The sequence below is a fragment of the Hyperolius riggenbachi genome, chromosome 9 (assembly GCF_040937935.1).
Source record: "Hyperolius riggenbachi isolate aHypRig1 chromosome 9, aHypRig1.pri, whole genome shotgun sequence".
NCBI classification, from domain to species: domain Eukaryota; kingdom Metazoa; phylum Chordata; class Amphibia; order Anura; family Hyperoliidae; genus Hyperolius; species Hyperolius riggenbachi.
The window spans coordinates 275,094,760-275,116,088 of record NC_090654.1 but is presented as its reverse complement, the minus strand read 5'-3'; the positions used below and the strand labels follow the sequence as shown (position 1 = coordinate 275,116,088).

Here is a 21,329-nt window from a genome sequence, read left to right as displayed (position 1 = left end):
AGCCCTTTGACAATTATTGTACATCCAGATTAGACATCCATCAAGCATCCTTTCCATCTGACCTGATAAGACCTAGACCAAAGCTGGTCACTGGATGGGTATTAGGTCATAACTTTGAGTGAGTATGCAGTTGAATGGCTGGGGGCCGTCCTGTCACAGATGGCTGTGGTGGCCCTTCTCGATGTCTGGTGTGGCTCGTAGGAGTGCCCTCTAATTTGCATATCTAATTTGCATATTCAATACTATGCTTTTATAAACCTGTTGTCACAACTATTAAAACTTCAACCCTCTGCCTCTGAAGAAGCGACCATTCTAGAGGCCGCGAAATGCACGTCAGTCATAATTTTGATATCCAATATCAGAATCGTTTATTTTGCAAAGCATGACTGGGTCATGCCTGGGAATGGGTTTGGCACAATACATAGCTAACACATGTTACACATGTTAACACCTGGACTTTTATGATATTTGTTATATGCACTGTCCTATTTTAAGCTTATAATTTACAAGCTTTAGAAGTTATGTTTTACAAATTCCACTGTGTTGGATTTGCTGCTGACCTGTTAAACCCTCACTTTAAAGGATACCCGAACTGAAATGTGACATTATGAGATAGACATGTGTATGTACAGTGCCTAGCACACAAATAACTATACTGTGTTCCTTTTTTTCTTTCTCTGCCTGAAATAGTTAAATAGAAGGTATGCAAGTGGCTGACTCAGTCCTGCCTCAGACAGGAAGTGACTACAGTGTGACCCTCACTGATAAGAAATCCCAAGTAAAAACACTTTCCTAGCAGAAAATGGCTTCTGAGAGCAAGAAAGAGGTAAAAAGGGGGAATTTCTTATCAGTGAGGGTCACACTGTAGTCACTTCTTGTCTGAGTCAGGACTGAGTCAGCCACTTACATACCTGATATTTAACTCTTTCAAGCAGAGAAAGAAAAAAAGGAACACAGCATAGTTATTTGTGTGCTAGGCACTGTACATACACATGTCTATCTCATTATGTCACATTTCAGTTCGGGTATCCTTTAAGTATAGGTGTTCTGGTGTATTTACTCACCAGTGGTGTAACTAAGGAGCTTGGGGCCAGGGTGCAAATTTTACATGGGGCCCCAAGCACTCTATTGAAATGAAACCCCAAAACCTACCAAAGACATCTGTAGTGTCATAGGGGTGTATTTAGAGTAAGGAAACAGTATGCCACTGTGCAATGCACATATAGAGGTGTTCATTACCAGCAAAGCACCAATAAAAAGCTAATAAGATGGTTGGAGGGTCCCTAGTGGATCCCTCTGGTCCAGGGACCCCCCCCCGATGCGGTCACAACCTCTCCATCCCGTGTTGCTATGCCGCTGCCAGCAGTTTTGATTTGCTAGCTCATCCTAGGAGAATTTCTATAGCTGCAAATCAGCTCGTCATTTTACACCTAATAAAGGTTTTCTTGTACCCGTCAGGCCTGGCCACACCTCCGTCTGCCACGCTTGTGTAATGAGTTAGACTGGTTAGACCACATGTTTGAAAGCTGTGCCCGTCTGTATAAGGTTACATAAAGGTATTCTGCGTTTACAGGTATGCTATATCTTATATCTTCCTGCACAAGTTGCTGTCGGTACGGCCGCACTTCCTGTGTAGGGATGATAAAAGGTGTTAGTTACTGATTCTCCTCCTTCTGTTATCCCCTGATACCTGCAACAGCTGCAAACTGACATACTGACTTACAAACTGGCATACTGGCTTACTAACTGACATACTGGCTTACAAACTGACATATTGACTCACAAACTGACTTACAAACTGGCAGACTGGCTTACAAACTGGCAGACTGGCTTACAAACTGGCAGACTGGCTTACAAACTGGCAGACTGGCTTACAAACTTACATACTGGCTTTCAAACTGACATACTGGCTTACAGACTGGCATGCTGGCTTACAGACTGGCATGCTGGCTTACAGACTGGCATGCTGGCTTACAGACTGGCATGCTGGCTTACAGACTGGCATGCTGGCTTACAGACTGGCATGCTGGGTTATAAACTGATATACTGAGTTACTGGCTTACAAACGGGCATGCTGGCTTACAAACGGGCATGCTGGCTTACAAACGGGCATGCTGGCTTACAAACGGGCATGCTGGCTTACAAACGGGCATGCTGGCTTACAAACGGGCATGCTGACTTACAAACGGGCATGCTGGCTTACAAACGGGCATGCTGGCTTACAAACGGGCATGCTGGCTTACAAACGGGCATGCTGGCTTACAAACGGGCATGCTGGCTCACAGACTGATATACTGACTTACAAACTGATATACTGGCTTACAAACTGACATGCTGGCTTACAAACTGACATGCTGGCTTACAAACTGACATGCTGGCTTACAAACTGACATGCTGGCTTACAAACTGACATGCTGGCTTACAAACTGACATGCTGGCTTACAAACTGACATGCTGGCTTACAAACTGACATGCTGGCTTACAAACTGGCATGCTGGCTTACAAACTGACATACTGGCTACATAGCTGCATCGCACCGCAGGTGTCCTGAAACACATGCACGCCAGTGGAAGAGTTTCCACTGCATGCATGTTGTGCGGAGCGATGCGATCCGAAAATCTGCACCATGCTGCAGATTATCGCACGCCCGCAGCCGCGTCCCATCTCCCCCGTGGACTTCCGCATCGGGAGATGCGAAGTGATGCGATGCGGCTACGTAGCCGCATTCGCATCATTTATAAGTGGGAACCCGCCCATAGTGACTTACAAACTGGCATACTGGGTTACAAACTGACTCACAAACTGACATACTGGGCCTGATGCAATTGTCTGACTTGCTAGCGTTAAACACTGGTGAGTCTGATAATAACGGGACGATAACGTCTTCTGATCTAATTGCACTTAGCCCTAAGGCAGGGTGTAAAAATACCCTCTGTGTGTTTACACGCTATCCTGTTAACCTTTTCTTGCTGCCAGGAAGCAGTGCTTCCCGTCAGACATTAGCGTTAACTCAGGCCTGGTTTCCACTAGTACGTTTTGTGTCAGATTTTTCTCAGAAAATGTGCATTTATTTTGCAACTAATGGTAGAGAATGGGGCTGTTTCCATCCAATGCGAATTTTCGTACGCCTGAAAAAAATCTGAGGTCCTGTATAATTTTTTTCGGACATCGCGTACGATTCGCGTACAATGCTTTGTATAGGTAATGCGAATCTTCACGTTATTTGCCTGAAAATTCACATTAGATGCATGGTTACAGGAAGTTGTCAGCAGTCATGACTAAGCTGTTACTAGGCATATTGTTATATTTAAATAATGCAAATTTTCGCGTAAAAAATTTGCATAAAATGCATAAAAATTTACATGCAAATTTTCACCAATCAGAAAAATCTTACACGATTTTTTGCCGGCGAAAATGTCACGCTACAGTGGAAACGTAGCCTTAGACCTGGAAAAAGCAGGTCAAGACACACTAACGCACGTCTTCCGCCGCCCGTTGCTGCAACTCGCGTTGCTGTAACAGTCTCTCCGGCAAAGCATCTTTGAATCTCCCGCTGGGTCTCCCCATTCTTCCACTCTCTGGATCAATGAAAATCCTCAAACTATTACAACGACGGGGGCGGTGACAGATGTTCGGCGGCGCTGCCAGGTGAATTGCTCGGCTGGGGGGGGGGAGGGGAGGGGTTCAGCGCTGCACGGATGCCTCAGCAGGAAGCTCTGGGGTTCTCCTTATTAAAGAGAACCTAGCTGTAACAAAAAAAAACTTCCCCTGGGGAGTACTTATCTTAGAAGGGAGAAGCCTCAGGGTCCCAATGAGGCTTCCTCCTCCCCTGTAGCTGCAGGCAGTCCAGCGCTCTCTCTCCTGAAGTGTCCCGGAATCTTCCCTCGACAATCCTAACAACCGCTAATAAGCGCTGATATATTTACCTTCCCTGGCTCCAGCGGGGGCGCTGTTGTGGCTCTTCCCACGGAGATAGGCGAAAATAGCCGATCTCCCTCAGGTCTGCTCTACTACGCAGGTGCAGGAGACTTGCGCCTGCTCAGTAGAGCGGACCGACAGCAATCGGCTATTTCTGCCTATCTCCAAGGGGAGAGCCGATACTGCGCCTGTGCTGGAGCCGGGAAGGTAAATATTTACATCCCCGCTGTTCCCGGAGTGTTATCGCTGCCGCCATGGGACCGAGGAGGAAGGGGAAGCCTCAATAGGATCCGGAGGCTTCCCCCACCCGAGGTGAGTACCCCCGGGGAGGTTTTTTTTGTTACAGGTTGTCTTTAAAGGAGACCCCCTGGTGCAGCAGCAGATGTTTGGTGGATGCGCGCGCATGTGTGGGGAGCGAGGCCGTGGTGCTGAAGGACAGCACCACAGCGCAAAACCTCGCTCAAAACCTTCCCATCGTTCGGTACATGGGAACGCCACTCAGGCTTTGACTTCGCTTGACTAATGCTCCCCAACGATCGGTCATCGAATGAGTTAAACCAGCAATAGGATTTGCAGGTGATGCGTGCGATGGCAAGGTGATAAGTAGCTTGCATCTGCAGGCTACTTATCACCTGGTATAGAATATGGCCCACTGATTTAGAAACTGACATACTGGCCTACAGACTTGCATACTGACCTGCAACCTCACATACTGACCTGCAACCTCACATACTGGCCTACAAACTGACATACTGGCCTACAAACTGACATACTGGCCTACAAACTGACATACTGGCCTACAAACTGACATACTGGCCTACAAACTGACATACTGGCCTACAAACTGACATACGGGCCTACAAACTGACATACGGGCCTACAAACTGACATACGGGCCTACAAACTGACATACGGGCCTACAAACTGATATACGGGCCTACAAACTGACATTTTGGCCTACAAACTGACATTTTGGCCTACAAACTCACATACTGGCCTACAAACTCACATACTGGCCTACAAACTCACATACTGACCTACAAACTCACATACTGACCTACAAACTCACATACTGACCTACATGTAATTGATTAATTTCCAAGCTGCAAAAATGTGCACAAAAAATTGTCAACGCCGTGTCGACTATTTCTAACTGAGCTCTCAGCTGAGTAAAAGCAGTGAACAGTCACTGCTAGGAATCATGGGAACCGTTGGGGCGATTTGCTCCAGGGACCAAGAGCTGGCTGGAGAGTTCCCCCAGGTCTCCCCCCAACTCTATTGTGGTTCCCGGGGGCCCCTGCAAAGTTTTCAGCATTGTAGTGATCCTCGTTGCTCCATGTGTTCCTGTCTTCATCCCTGTTGGCCACATTTTCTCAGTGACCCGGTGGCGTATGATGTAATAACGTGTGCCTGGTCCTGGAGGAGTGGCGACCCTTCAAGGTTGAAGACGGAAGTGTTTGGACCAATGAAGGAGCGCACCTACCAGGACAAGTGAAGTGCTTTACTGCCAAAACTGTGCCTATATCTTAAAAATACCAATATTCCCTAAACTGGGCTTGTGACCTCTATTAGACCAAAAAGAGGGGGCTGCAGTCCCCCAAAAAAACCCTCATGCGACATATATGGACTAGCATGAAGCTGTGTTGATCCATTGGATCAACACAGCTTCATGCTAGTCCATATATGTCGCATAGTCCTGTTACTTATCCACCACATTGGACTGCCTAATCATCCCATGAGGGTTTTTTGGGGGACTGCAGCCCCCTCTTTTTGGTCTAATAGAGGTCACAAGCCCAGTTTAGGGAATATTGCTATTTTTAAGATATTTAGGGGGGTATATGTTGTATTGTACGTGTTTTTCAACTAATTTGTAATAAAGTTTATACAATAATTATTCATGCACCCAAGAGCCAATTCTCTTCTTTATTGTTTCCTATTTACCTTTGTTGGCATTGTGCATGAGAAATTGTTATTTATCACTTTTTCATTTAAAGATTTTTTTGCTCAAATTATTAATTTATTTGCCTGTCCACTGATCCTCCACACTGAGTTATTTATACAATGTTTCATATTTTAAAGGGTACCTGAGACGAAGGGTGGGGGCGGTATAGAGTAATTTATACATACCTGGGGCTTCCTGCAGCCCCCTCCAGACTGATCGATCCCTCGCTGTCCTCCTGCGCCGCCTGGATCCTCCGCAATTCGGCCCCTGAAAGTCCTCAGTCTGGGGCGTACTGTGCAGCCCGGCCACACGTGCACCCGCCACCGAGAGCATTCTACGCCTGCGCAGTACTACTGACCCTGAACAAGTATGCAGATCATATATTTGACTGAAGTCTGACTGATTATGCCGCATGATTGTTTCCGGTGTGTGCTTTCACCAGAAAGATCAGCAGGACTGCCAGGAAACTGGTATTGTTTAAAATAAATATGGCAGCCTCCATATCACTCTCACCTCAGGTTCACTTTAATTCTTCTGGTTGCCCCAAAGCAAAATTAAAATTGGAGACTGCACGCAAATGGCTCAGCAATCAAACTGTATTGGGAGCGCACACAGGACACATGACATGTTTTGGGTGTTGCCCTTCCTCAGGTGCCCTAATTGTATCTAGAACCAGCTCTGGTTAGGCAGATGGTATAGGAAACTGCATCAATCCCTCCCAATGCCCCTGCTGCTAGGATAGTGCCGTGGGATGAGTGATGCCACCAGGATCTCAAAATCTACATTATGCTAACTTCAAGCCTATTGGTTTCTTTTTTTAAGTTTCCAAGTGATCCTAATCAGAGGAGGGTCAGGAATGTGTATGGGGGGGATTCTGGGAACCCGGAGGGGGGTGTTCTTTAATCTCCAGAGAGTCTGATATGTTTTCCCATGAATGCCGTTCCCCCGAGATTCCTGCCAAGCATCGGAGGGTAGCGGGACACTGGCGAGTCCCCGGGCCCTGGATCTGTCAGCGTGCGTAGGCCGCGCCGTGGGGAGCTGTGCCAATCGGCTAAAATAAGTACTTCAATGTGTATTTATTATGCTTGGAATGGACGCCTCCTCCGCCTTCCCTTTCCCGAATCTCTGACCTTCCTGATCGGAGCGGATTCTCCGCAGAGCAGCTCACCGATGACTAAAGATAGCGTCGCTCTCAGCTCTGCTAATTGCAGCGGCCAATCAGGGGTTTGTAACACAAGCTGCAGAATTTTCTCCACTTGAACCAACTGTGGGAAAACGTCTACAGTAGTTTATGAACTACTCAGAATATCTTCTGGATTTAAATTGACGCCATGTCAAAAACTGAAGTGACAGGTAAATGGAGGCTGCCATATTTACTTCCTTTTAAACAATACCAGTTGCCTGGCTGTCCTGCTGGTCTTTGGCTGCAGTTGTATCTGAATCACACACCTGAAACAAGCATGCAGCTAATCTTGCCAGACTTCATTCAGAAACCTCTGATCCGCATGCTTGTTCAGAATGTATTATTATTTAGTATTTATATAGCGCCAACATCTTCCGCAGCACTGTACAGAGTATATTGTCTTGTATTGTCTTGTCACTAGCTGTCCCTCAGAGGGGCTCACAGTCTAATCCCTACCATAGTCCTATGTCTATGTATGTATTGTGTAGTGTATGTATTGCAGTCTAGGGCCAATTTAGGGGGAAGCCAATTAACTTATTTGTATATTTTTCGAATGTGGGAGGAAACCAGAGTGCCCAGAGGAAACCCACACAGACACGGGGAGAACATACAAACTCCTTGCAGATGTTGACCTGGCTAAGATTTGAACTGGGCATCCAGCGCTGCAAGGCAAGAGTGCTATCCACTAAACCACCGTGCTAAGAATATTAGAGGCAGAGGGTCAGCAGGACAGCCAGGCAATGTGCATTGATTAAAAGGAAATTAAGCAGCCTCCATGCCTTTTCCACTTCAAGTGTTTAACATGAAATTTCTTCTTGTTTGTTGAGAAAAACAATCCCTTCAGTACATCTTTATCCATAACGAGCAGACCTGCATCGTTATCACCCTTTTGTCTGTGTGTACTAAATACATCCATTCCACAACCATCCTAACCTGGAATGGGGGGTGTGTCAGGCCTGCCACCAATCAGGAGGCTAGCACAGCTGTTGAAAAGGAATAACAGGGACCCCTGCTCTGTCCATAAAGCCCCATCTACACGATACGATTCTTTTGTACGATTCGATTACGATTCTATTTACGATCCGATTAAATCCGACATGTCCGATCGGGATTCAATTCAATTTGCCATTGCTCTGCAATGGCAAATCTAATTGAATCGAATCCAAATCGGACATGACGGATTTAATTGTATCGTAAATCGAATCGTAATCGAATCGTACAAAGAATCGTATCGTGTAGATGGGGCTTAAAGTTTATCATGCTGTGGCTAATCTTGGTTCCCCTCCTTTGTGCTGCTGTCCAGCCATTTAAAGTTTGCGACCCGGCTGACGTACGCACTGCAGGCCATGCACTGACACGTGCTTGTTGTCTCAGAAACAGTCACACACAGAACCGCACATTTCAGAACCAGAGTTGTTTTATTGGCCAAGCGTGACAGGGTCGACCCCGGAATTGGTTTTGGCACTTGGGTGGCTCAGATCAGAGTAGTGTAAAAGATGAGAGATAAATAATAAAAGTGCAGTAAAAACAGCAAACCGTAAAATGTACGGTAAAAAGCAGAAAAAAAAAGCAAACAAGAAGATTTAGTGAAAAAGCAGCAGAAACCACAAACAAGAAGGTGCATAAACAGCAAAGTTCCACTAGACCAGTGATGGGCAAACTTGGCTCTCCAGCTGTTAAGGAACTACAAGTCCCACAATGCATTTGCTTTTATGAATCATGACTGTGGCTGTCAGACTCCTACAATGCATTGTGAGACTTGTAGTTCCTTAACAGCTGGAGAGCCAAGTGTGCCTATCACTGCGCTAGACCAGCCATCATTCAATCAATCAACACCTGCAGCCATTTTATTGCTACGGTTTAAAGAGAAACCGTGACCAAGAATTGAACTTCATCCCAATCAGTAGCTGATACCCCCTTTCCCATGAGAAATCTATTCCTTTTCACAAACAAATCATCAGGGGGCGCTGTATGCCTGATTTTGTGGTAAAACCCCTCTCACAGGAAACTCTGAGGACTGTGGTACTCCTGGCAGTTTCCTGTCTGTGACCCTCATTGCATTGTGGGAAATAAGAGCTGTTTACAGCTGGGTCCAACTGCCAAAAAAGCAAGCAGCATCTCCTTCCACTGACATCACCTGCCAGCAGTAAAAAATGTCACCATGTGATAAATGTCAGAATGTAAATCAGGGAGAGGAAAGATTTTACAATGAGCCAACACTGACTAAATTACCTATACATAATTATTGTAAAAATTAAGCACTTTTTTATTATAATATTTTCACTGGAGTTCCTATTTAAAGGGGGGCTGTGGATGGGGGAGGGCGTGGAGAGAGCTCAAGATGTTGACAGTGGAGGGGGGGAAAAAAATAGTTCCTGTGCCTTGAGGGCTTGGTGGCGATGGCCAAAAACCTATGGCCTGGTGGGAGTCTACTGAATAGCTGTGGCCTGGGTGAGAGGGATCGTTGGTGAACCACAACGCTCTGGAGCCCAGTCTGGAGGTGAATAGAAGGTCAAGGGGGGGGGGGGATTCCCTGGTGACCCTCTCCGCTGATCTGATGCCCCTCTGCAGTTTATATCTGTCCCTGGGGGAGGAACCCGCTTACCAGACCAGGGAGAACAAGCAAGTGAACACCGGCCCTAACTTTATTGACAAAGATGATATTTTTATATAATAGTCAAAGCAGTAGGATCAGCCATACTATGCCAGGGAAAAAAACACATATATAAGTAGATAAATACTTGATCTACTTATATAACACATGTATTGTACTGTCCACGTTTTGCTTTCAGTTAATTTTATACAGTAAATTAAGAGAATTCTGTTCCTGGTGGGAACCATGTCTTATGTCATTTCTGCCCTTAACTTTTTTTTTCCTTTTCTCCTCCAATCGCTGAGTCACCTCAAGGCCCATACACACGGGCTGCAACTGTTGCTGGAAACACATGACGCGTGCATGTTGCGGCAACAGGTACTCCGTGTGTATGAGGTGCCCGCAAGGAACTGTTGCTAATCAGAGCTGTTGCCAGGCGATTGACTTGGCCAATCGCCGGCAACAGCTGTTGCAGGAACCGTCGCTAGTCGGAAGTCGGTGCGGTCGTGTGTATGCTAGTCTCTAGCAACTCTTGTGAGTCCGACAGTTCATTGAACCTGCGACAGAAGTTGCTGAGCAACAGTTTCCGCTATGTTGCAGACATGTTTTTGCCGCGTGTATACAATCGTCGCTTGTATACAACTGTCGTTGCTGGAGACTTAACTGTTGCTTGTCTCCATGCAACTGCAGACATCCGTGCCTCGTGTGTATGTAGCTTTAGCCTTGCTTGTAAACGCAAGTGAGCAGAGGATCAGGTTTCAGCTAGGCAGGGAAATAAAGGGAAGAGGATGAATATATTCTAGATAAAAAGAACCCCCAGCATGCAACTGTTTGGCAATGACTACTAAAGGGCCTGTGCTGCTAAGGTATGTAATAACTCCAAACCATAACAGCAGAAAAAGTTTTGAATGCAGGATTAGCATCTTTATCACTTAATACACTCAGACCGGTTGCTGTTGAAATTTTATTTTTATGGTGACAATCCCGCTTTAAAAACTGCTGCGAGGAGTTGTGCTTCAGAAGATGCCTCAGGGATTGCGTACAGCAGCGTTCTAGGAAATCGATGTAATGACAGATGTGACGGCTGCATCTGCATTGCATTAGCGATCGCGGCTCATGCTGCGGCTTGTACATATTTCCACATTTATATTTATTTGCCGCATGTATGAGCAAGCCCAACGATCGCGATTACGCAGCGTTTAACCTGTATTACCGTCTACCAGTTCGCGCTCTGTTGTTTTCAATACATTTTCACACGCCAGCTGGAATGCTGCAAAATAGGACATGAACAATAAAATCCATTCAAACTCTTAAACTAAACTCTTATTACGCCAGGCCTTAAATGACCGACTTCGAGGCCATCTAGGGGCAACACATCGTTTGAACGTAGGGTTAAAGTTTCATTGAAAAGTAATGTTACTCAATGACAAAGTTCTTCATACTGAAAAAAGTTGCACTGAGGAGAAAGATGTGACATAGCTAGAAAAGTTAGTGCTATCAACAAGTCTTCAAAAGTTTGGTCTAGGTGCCAACATGGAATTAAAGGACATCCGAGGTGAAAAAAAAACTGTTGAGAAAAGCAACTGTATCTATCCTCCTTCTCCTAAAAAAGGACTTTTTTAGCTATAGCACTTTTTTCTTTTATATTTATATCTAGTTTTTAAGACTTTACGGTTTCATATCATTCATAAAAGTGTGGTCGGTAAAAAAATCCATGCTGGAAAATACCGTATTCGGTATTTTAGACTTCTGTGTACTCATTCTTAAAAATGTTGACAGTTGCGATTGCAGTGCGGTGATTTCCCGAACTAGGCTAGCTCTAGGCTGGCGGGAGGCTGGTGTAACAGGAGAAGCTGTCCCTCCGTGCGCTGCTCTCGCTGCTGCTTGGGAGGTCTGTCTCCATTGACTTAGCTGTAATCCGCATGCTTATCGCTACTTCCAAGGGAGTGGTAATCCCCCTCCGCATACCGCTTGCTCTAATCTTTATGAAATTTAGTAACATTAGTTAAGATAATCACCGCACATGGCGGTAATTTATCGCTCTGCTTGGGAATGTCGGCTTTTCATGCGGAAACAGCCTTTATGAATGGAGATTTTGCTAAGTGGTCGGTAAAGTCAGCAGTTTTTAGCATTTCTGCATGTGGGAATGCTTTATGAATGATAGCCATTGTCTCTGTTCAATGACACCTCAATGACAATATACCCTTTTTGTCTCTTTTCTGCTTTCAGAAGCCATTTACTGACAGGAAAGTGTTTTATAGCTGTAATTCCTTATCAGTGACAGTTATGCCATAGTCTGACCCAGTCCGACCTGGTCCTGACCCGGAGAGAAACTGTCACTTGCATACCTGATGTTTAACTCTTTCAGGCAGAGAAAGAAAAAAAGGAACACAGCCTAGTTATTTGTGTACTCGGCACTGTACATACCCATGTCTATCTTATCATGTCACATGTCACCTCGGGTGTCCTTTAAAGGATAGGTCCAGGCAAATAAAAAAAACAAAAATCCACTTACCTGGGGCTGCCTCCAGGTAAGTGGATTTTTGTTATTTGCCTGGACCTATCCTTTAAAGCAAACCTGAAGTGAAAACAAACAGGGTGAGTTGTATGTGTAGAACAGCTAAGAAATAGAACATTAGTATCAAAGAAAAGAGTCATATTGTTTTCCAATAAGAGTTAAAAAAAAACAAAAAACCTTCAGTTATCTGCAAAATCGCTTATCTGAGCTATTTCACCCACTGGGTCCAAAACAGTCCTGTTTTCTGGAGCACTTAAACAGCAGGGAAACAGTGAGAGACAACTTGAGATAAGGCTTTACTGCAGGAAAGTTCAAAGGTCGTTATTCATGCTTTGCTTTATAGTTTAAAAGAGTGTGCTTTTAAAATTGCAACTGTAATAGTATGATCCAATGTTATAAAAAAAGCTATATAACTAAAAATAATATAAGACTATTTTCTTTGCTACTAATGTTCTGATCATTATCTGTACTACACCTACAATTCATTATATCCTGAGTTTTTTTTTCGCTTCAGGTTTGCTGATAAGGCGATGACTTATCTTAATGCATCTCTATGGTAAATTGTTTGGGTACCTAAAGTGAAGGAAGCACAGGTGATGCCTGATCTTCTGTTATAGCTGTGGCATTTACATGCAAATAGTAACTGTGTAGTTAAAACAGGTCTGCTTGTCATGGTTTATGTTGTAGTTTTGTGGTGGAACTCTGGGTTAAAATAAAATCAGCCTGTAGAGGGAAAGCTTTACTCACCTTCTCCACACCTGCTCCAGCGCTGATAGCTCTCTGCCCCCTTCTGCCCTGACCTGTGTGTGACCTATGACTCACCACTGACCACACTCACAATCTCTGCATCTGCTTTCTGATTCGCTCCCTCTGATGCAGAGGTAATGGGTGGCAGCAGAAGTGGTTCCAGCAGAAGCCTGTGGTGGGGATTGGGGAACACAGAGGAGTTCAGGGCTGGAGGAAGCATCAGGTATGTTTTTTTTTTTTTTTTTTTTGCTGTGGCCTCATCTCAGGTTTCCTGTAACCATTATCCCTTTCCAGATTCATGTCCCAGTAATCAAATCCTTCCAGACTCCACAGGATCTCCTAATATCAGTCAGTTGCAGAAGTGCAATAGTTGCAAAGTGTGTGCAAAACAGAGAAACTCTTCTAAGCGTAAACCGTTTATTTAACAACACGCTTTTAATCCATGTCACAAAACTTCACACAAGAACTTACAATGAGGCCAATACAGCTCATGGACCCTACATAAAGTCAGCGTGTTGTAAAACATCTCAATAAACAGAACCTTCTTCAGTTATCTCTGCTCCGCCCAACTGGTTTCGTTTTGTCCGTTGAGTTGTACTGTATATATGTAGTGATCAACTTTGTGAATAGAGAACACAGAAACTCTGGCTGCCTTTGTAGACTTTATTTTGTAGCCCTGATGCGCCTTTTTGTGGTTTTGTACGCCTAAATTATTAACAGCTTTCAGACTGGGGAGGCTCCCTGGAGAAGGTGAGTATACTTTTTGTTCTGCTCTGTTATAACTGCATCCGGTGAGCCAGTGAGGATATTTTCCCCTCTTAGAACAACAAGACGTGAGCAGATCTGAGTTTTTCCTGACGATTCCTTTGTTCATTAATCATTAGTCCCTTTTTCTGCAGCCGTTTAATCCCTTGTCACTCGCTGATGCAAAACAGGCAATGGTCTGTTGGGAAATAGTTGCTGTGACTGCGATGTGGATTGTGTGCAGGTTTGTACCGCGTCCGTTATAGAAACTGTTCTAAAGGGAACCCTAATATACTGCCAGCAAGGACAGCTTCTGAGGTCTTGTTGACAAGTTTCTAATAAAGGGAACCGGTCCCCATAGCTCACAACTGTCCATCTTTCGGAGGGACAGTCCCTCTTTGGCAGCCCTGTCCCTCTTTCTTCCTCATTTGTCCCTCTTTCAGGACTTTGTCCGTCTTTCTATGTGAATATATGTATTTCTTTGCTGAATAATGCGTTTGATTGACTCTAAACTTTATTCCCAACCTTTAAATTGATATATTTTTTATTGTTAAATATTGTTCAATTGTTAATATGAAGGAAAATGAACCAGGATAGAAAGCACCAGTGTGGTTTGAATTATGAAACATCATAATTTTCTTATGAAATCTTTATAGTGTGCTTGATTGGGGGTGTCAGGGGCGTGGTTAGATGAGTGACAGGGGTGTGGCTTACGTGTCCCTCTTTCTGATCTCAACAAGTTGGGAGGTATGCCGGTCCCCGATATTCGGTTATAAACGTGAGGTGCAAACATTGCTGGGCGATCGGCGTTCTGTAGCAGGGCTGGTTCTGGGTAAAACGGGGCCCGCTGATTGGCACCCTCTCAAAGAAGTATTAGGGGCTGCCAAGTTTGCCCCATTTAGGGCTTTCCCAGGTCTAAATCCCAACTTTTGTTGTGGTCCGAGTGGCCTCTTCAGTTTAGCAGCTCACCTGTTCCGGCCGACGCTCCATGTGTCCGTGCCTCTGTGCAGTCCAGTCTTGATCCTCGCAGGGGTCCCTCTCCTCCATGACCCAGCGTATATTATTACTTAAAGTAGGATAAACTCTGACACAACATTCAAACAAAATTTTTTCCTACTTTTTGTTACCCATGCAGTTATCCTATTTGCTTTTGTGCGCAAGTAGTATTGTCTGTTCACAAATTCCCAAAGTGCAGTGTATCTGCTGTGAAAGCTGCTGTTGTATTTTAATGCATAGCTGCTGTATTTATATGTTAAAATCTAGCTAGTGGTCACTTCTTAGCTCTTTGTGCTTGTCAGCTCAGTACAGCTCAGTTTTGGCAGTTTGCTAATGCCTGGTATACACAATGCAATTTTCTATCAGATTGACCATCGAATCGATTATTTCCGACAGGTCCGATCTGATTTTCGATCATTTTTCTGATTGATTTTGTATAAGAGGACTTGGAAAATTGATTAGAAAAACGATTGGAAGTCAGATCGGACCTGTCCAAAATCATCGCTTCACCTGTCAATCTGATGGAAAATTCCATTGTGTAAACTGGGCATTTTGTTTACTAAATGTATCTGACAAAGGAATGTAAACAAAAGAGAATGTTATCACCTCTTCGGATGCGGCCAGAAGCTGCCCACTGAATCAAGGATGCAAAAGTCTAGGCAAAGAGAATGATTCAAGTCACAAATCTTCCGGATTGCAGATACAAGGTGTAGGCATAATTTAGAAATCTAATTCACAAAAAGACTGCCTGACAAGTGTTTCACTGCCAAAAGCCGCTTCCTCAGAGGCACACAGTGTACATGAACATCGGGTGCATATCATAGAAAAAATGCCAAACCACAATTCGTGATAAATTGTAGAGCAAGCAATCATTGCGGAATCCGCGCTAGGGATAGTGCGCTAGCGCGGCTTTGATTGCTTGCTCTACAATTTATTACAGATTGCCCTTTGGCATTTTTTCTATGACCTGCACCTGTTCATGTACACTGTGTGCGCAAATCAAGCAATGTATGGGCACCTTAAAGTCTCCTATTTATTTTTACTACAATTTAAAGTGGACCTGAACCCTTGCACAGGGCAGAAGGAAAACACAGAGGAATGCACCCTGTATGTATTTAGAGAGAAAAACAAAAGTTTGCTTTCTTAAAACAGATAGAATTTGCGACAAATCAGGTTGGAGTGAGCTTGAGATGTCTCCTACAATGCATCACTGCTGAATATATGCAAATTAACCATTGTTACCTTTAGAAGCTAAACACACCTCCAGAACCGCTGGAATGCAATGATGTGTCAGCTTGTTAATTTGTACAGAGCCATAATAATCCAACATGCATACAGACTGTTTCGGATTGCTTGATCCTTATCAGTGCATGGCATGGATTAATTTGGCTCTATGCAGTAGGGCTTGTAACACCGAGAGGCACAGACTAACCAGCAAGCTCATGGTGACCCAGAACTCATTGGAGTGTGTGAGGGGTTACAATGGTCCTTACACACTCCAATGAGTTCTGGGTCACCATGAGCTTGCTGGTTAGTCTGTTCCTCTCGGTGTTACAAGCCCTACTCCATAGAGCCAAATTAATCCATGCCATGCACTGATGAGGATCAAACAATCCAAAACAGTCTGTATGCATGTTGGATTGTTATGGCTCTGTACAAATTAACAAGCTGACACATCATTGCATTCCAGCAATTCTGGAGGTGTGTTTAGCTTCTAAGGGTAACAATGGTTAATTTGCATATATTCAGCAGTGTTGCTCTGGGAGACATCTCAAGCTCACTCCAAGCTGAATTGTCGCAAATTCTTTCTGTTTTAAGAAAGCAAACTTTTGTTTTTCTTAGCATTTTAGTAAGGGGGCTTTTAGGACCATTGTAGTTTCTTACACACTCCAATGGGTTCTGGGTCACCATGAGCTTGCTGGTTAGTCTGTATTTAGAGAGTTTAGCCTGTATAATTCCCCCTCATATGTGACTAATCACAAGTGTAATTTGATCTCTCATCAGATGGCTGCCACAGCAGAGAAGCTAATTTGTAGATGCAGGATGTTAACCCTATGTCTGCTTCCATGAGAGCAGGACGTAGACACACTGCAGATTAATTGCAGGATTTGTATCACCTCTAACAAATGTTTTTCTTTAAAGGTTATTATGCTGTTCCTTATCTTTTAGAACAGAAGGGAAGTTCTGAGTTCAGGTCCACTCCAGGGAGGTGAACTGCTGCTTTTAAAGTTAATAAAATAAAATGAATAAAAGAAGCTCTGCTTTTTATGCACGGAGAGATATTACCGCTAGAAAGGAAAATCTTGTCCTGGGTTAGACCTGAACACAGTCAGCCTGGTGACCGTTTAACCAGCGTTCTTGCATTGCGAATCCAGAACTCGTACTTCCAAAGTCCTTCTCTTCCAGATCAGCCGCTGCTCTGCCCCTGACCCACATTCTCCAGCCTGGATTAATATTTAATGTATTACAGCCGAGTGTAAAGACTTCACCTGCGGCTGCTACTCCAGCCTGTCTGCTGCCTGCCTGAGCAGAGGGGACACCCAGCTTCATACATCACTCACTATATACAGCACTGCAGACACCGACCTGTCTGCTGCCTGCCTGAGCAGAGGGGACACCCAGCTTCATACATCACTCACTATATACAGCACTGCAGACACCGGCCTGTCTGCTGCCTGCCTGAGCAGAGGGGACACCCAGCTTCATACATCACTCACTATATACAGCACTGCAGACACCGGCCTGTCTGCTGCCTGCCTGAGCAGAGGGGACACCCAGCTTCATACATCACTCGCTATATACAGCACTGCAGACACCGGCCTGTCTGCTGCCTGCCTGAGCAGAGGGGACACCCAGCTTCATAGATCACTCACTATATACAGCACTGCAGACACCGGCCTGTCTGCTGCCTGCCTGAGCAGAGGGGACACCCTGCTTCATACATCACTCACTATATACAGCACTGCAGACACCGGCCTGTCTGCTGCCTGCCTGCCTGAGCAGAGGGGACACCCAGCTTCATACATCACTCACTATATACAGCACTGCAGACACCGGCCTGTCTGCTGCCTGCCTGAGCAGAGGGGACACCCAGCTTCATACATCACTCACTATATACAGCACTGCAGACACCGGCCTGTCTGCTGCCTGCCTGAGCAGAGGGGACACCCAGCTTCATACATCACTCACTGTGTACAGCACTGCAGACATCGGCCTGTCTGCTGCCTGCCTGAGCAGAGGGGTCACCCAGCTTCATACATCACTCACTGTATACACTGTGTACAGTACTGCAGACACCGACCTGTCTGCTGCCTGCCTGAGCAGAGGGGACACCCAACTTCATACATCACTCACTATATACACTGTGTACTGCGCTGCAGACACCGGCCTGTCTGCTGCCTGCCTGAGGAGAGGGGACACCCAGCTTCATACAGCACTCACTATATACACTGTGTACAGCGCTGCAGACACCGGCCTGTCTGCTGCCTGCCTGAGCAGAGGGGTCACCCAGCTTCATACATCACTCACTGTATACACTGTGTACAGCACTGCAGACACCGGCCTGTCTGCTGCCTGCCTGAGCAGAGGGTACACCCAGCTTCATACAGCACTCACTATATACACTGTGTACAGCGCTGCAGACACCGGCCTGTCTGCCTGCCTGCCTGAGCAGAGGGGACACCCAGCTCCATAAATCACTCACAATATACAGCACTGCAGACACCAGCCTGTCTGCTGCCTGCTTGAGCAGAGGGGTCACCCAGCTCCATACATCACTCACTATAAACACTGTGTACAGCACTGCAGACACCAGCCTCTGCTGCCTGCCTGAGCAGAGGGGACACCCAGCTCCATACATCACTCACTATATACACTGTGTACTGCGCTGCAGACACCGGCCTGTCTGCTGCCTGCCTGAGCAGAGGGGACACCCAGCTTCATACATCACTCACTGTATACACTGTGTACAGTACTGCAGACACCGGCTTGTCTGCTGCCTGTCTGAGCAGAGGGGACACCCAGCTTCATACATCACTCACTATATACACTGTGTACTGCGCTGCAGACACCGGCCTGTCTGCTGCCTGCCTGAGCAGAGGGGACACCCAGCATTATATATCACTCACTATATACGCTGTGTACTGCACTGCAGACACCAGCCTGTCTGCTGCCTGCTTGAGCAGAGGGGTCACCCAGCTCCATACATCACTCACTATAAACACTGTGTACAGCACTGCAGACACCAGCCTCTGCTGCCTGCCTGAGCAGAGGGGACACCCAGCTCCACACATCACTCACTATATACACTGTGTACATCACTGCAGACATTGGCCTGTCTGCTGCCTGCCTGAGCAGAGGGGACATCCAGCTTCATACATCACTCACTGTATACACTGTGTACAGTACTGCAGACACCGTCCTGTCTGCTGCCTGCCTGAGGAGAGGGGACACCCAGCTTCATACAGCACTCACTATATACACTGTGTACAGCATTGCAGACACCAGCCTGTCTGCTGCCTGCCTGAGCAGAGGGGACACCCAGCTTCACTCATTACTCAGTATATGTACAGTGCTGCGTAAGATGTCAGTGCTATAAAAATACAGAATAATTATAATATGGTAGGACATTTGACTATGACTATGGTAGGGATTAGATTGTGAGCTCCTCTGAGGACAGTCAGTGACATGACTATGTACTCTGTAAAGTGCTGCAGAAGGTGTCAGTGCTATATAAATACATTTATAATAGTATGGTAGGACATTACATTATGACTATGGTAGGATTAGATTGCAAGCTCCTCTGAGGACAGTAAGTGACATGACTATGCACTCTGTAAAGTGCTGCAGAAGATGTCAGTGCTATATAAATACATAATATTAATATGGTATGACATTAGACTATGGTAGGGATTAGATTGTGAGCTCCTCTGAGGACAGTCAGTGACATGACTATGTACTTTGTACTTTGTAAAGTGCTGCAGAGAAGTCCACCCTGTGTGTGTTTATAGAAAACAGCCTGTCTAATTCTCTCTTCTCAGAAAATAATGAGCTAGTGTAATTTGAGCTCCCAGCTGTCTCCCGTGTTAACCCTTTCTGTGCTCCCAGCAAACCAGGAAGTAACTACACTGCAGCATCTCTGAAGCCGTTCTTTAACCACTTCCGGGTTTCGGGTGGTTTGGATGATCTGTGCTGCGGGGGCTCTTCAGCCCGCAGCACAGATCAGATAGCAGGCAGGGCGATCAGACTTCCCCCCCCCCCCCCTTTTTTCCCCACTAGGGGGATGTCCTGCTGGGGGGGGTCTGATCGCCGCCGCGCTGCTGTGCCTAGCGGGGGGAGGGCTCCTCAAAGCCCCCCTCCGCAGCGCTATTCCTCCCTCTGCCTCCTTCCCTCCCCTCTTCATTATGGGCTGCGCAGGACGGAAATCCGTCCTGCGCCGCCTCAGATAGGCTTCAGCCTATCAGATGCCCGCGATCCCTGGCCAATCAGAGGCCGGGAATCGCTGATCTCCTCTACGGCGCTGCTGCGCAGCAGCGCCGTATGTATGTAAACAGCGGGGAAGATCTTCCGCGTGTGTTTACATTTACCCTGCGAGCTGCGATCGGAGGCTCGCAGGGTGTGCATGGAGACACCCCCCCGTGAACTGACATGGAAAGGCCGCTCATACGAGCGACTGTTTCCATGGAAACCGCTTCAGGATTCAGGGGCGTACTTATGCGTACCCAGAATCCTGAAGTGGTTAAGCTCTTAATGTTTTTTTCTATAAAGGTTATAATGCTGTTGCTTATCTTTTAGAGCAGAGAGGAAGTTCTGAGTTCAGATCTGCTTGAAGTCTGACTGGATTAGCTACATACTTGTTTCTGGTGTGTGATTCAGACACTACTGACGCATGAAAGATCAGCGGGGCTGCCAGGCAACTGGTATTGTTTAAAAGGAAATAAATATGGGGGCCTCCAAGGCCGGATTTTCCATAAGGCAGTGTAGGCACATGCCTATAGGCACCTTATGTGGAAGAGGCATCCCCTCCTCCTCAGATCACTAACCTCAGGAGCTTACAGTCAAATCCCGGCCTCCTATCACTGACCTCAGGCACTTACACCCTAATCCTTGTCCTCGTGTCACTAAGGATGATGTAAGACAGGGATTAGAGTGTAAGATTCTAAGGACAGTGAGTGACATAAGGAAGGGATTAGAGTTCAGGATGTTTACTTGGGGGTGTGGCCTGTATTCAGGGGTGGAGTTAACGGTACAAGAACGCCTGTGCCTATGGGCCTCTGAGTTGTAAATCCGGCCCTGGTGGCCTCCAAAACCCTCTCACTTCTGGTTCCTCTGAAGCTCTGGTGGAGACATCACCGAACTTCAGTTTCCAGGTCTTGCACTTCATATTAGGTGGAAACAGAGGGGACATTTATTTACAGTGTCTGAGACAAAATATTGGTAGATTTTTAGAAATCCGTGCAGAACTGTCTCAGGCATCCTAAGAAATCATTAGATAGTGAAGATTCCTTCAAAGCTGTTGTAAAATAGGAGGAGCTAGGAAGGTCTCTCAGACTGTGCAGTGTGTGATGGGAATCGCTGTTGCTGAGGTAACCAATACATCTGCTGCATTGATACTGGCATGCTCTGAGGAGGAATTCAGCAGGGGAGAGGAGCGCCTCACAAATCATGTCTAGCCTGCACTCTGCACTAT

General features: G+C 45.9%; 1 protein-coding gene across 1 annotated transcript in view; it reads left to right on the top strand.

Moving 5' to 3' along the window:
• ITPK1 (inositol-tetrakisphosphate 1-kinase) overlaps window positions 1–21,329 on the top strand; it is a 208,147-nt gene that overhangs the window by 107,826 nt on the left and 78,992 nt on the right. The gene's annotated exons all lie outside the window — the stretch shown is intronic.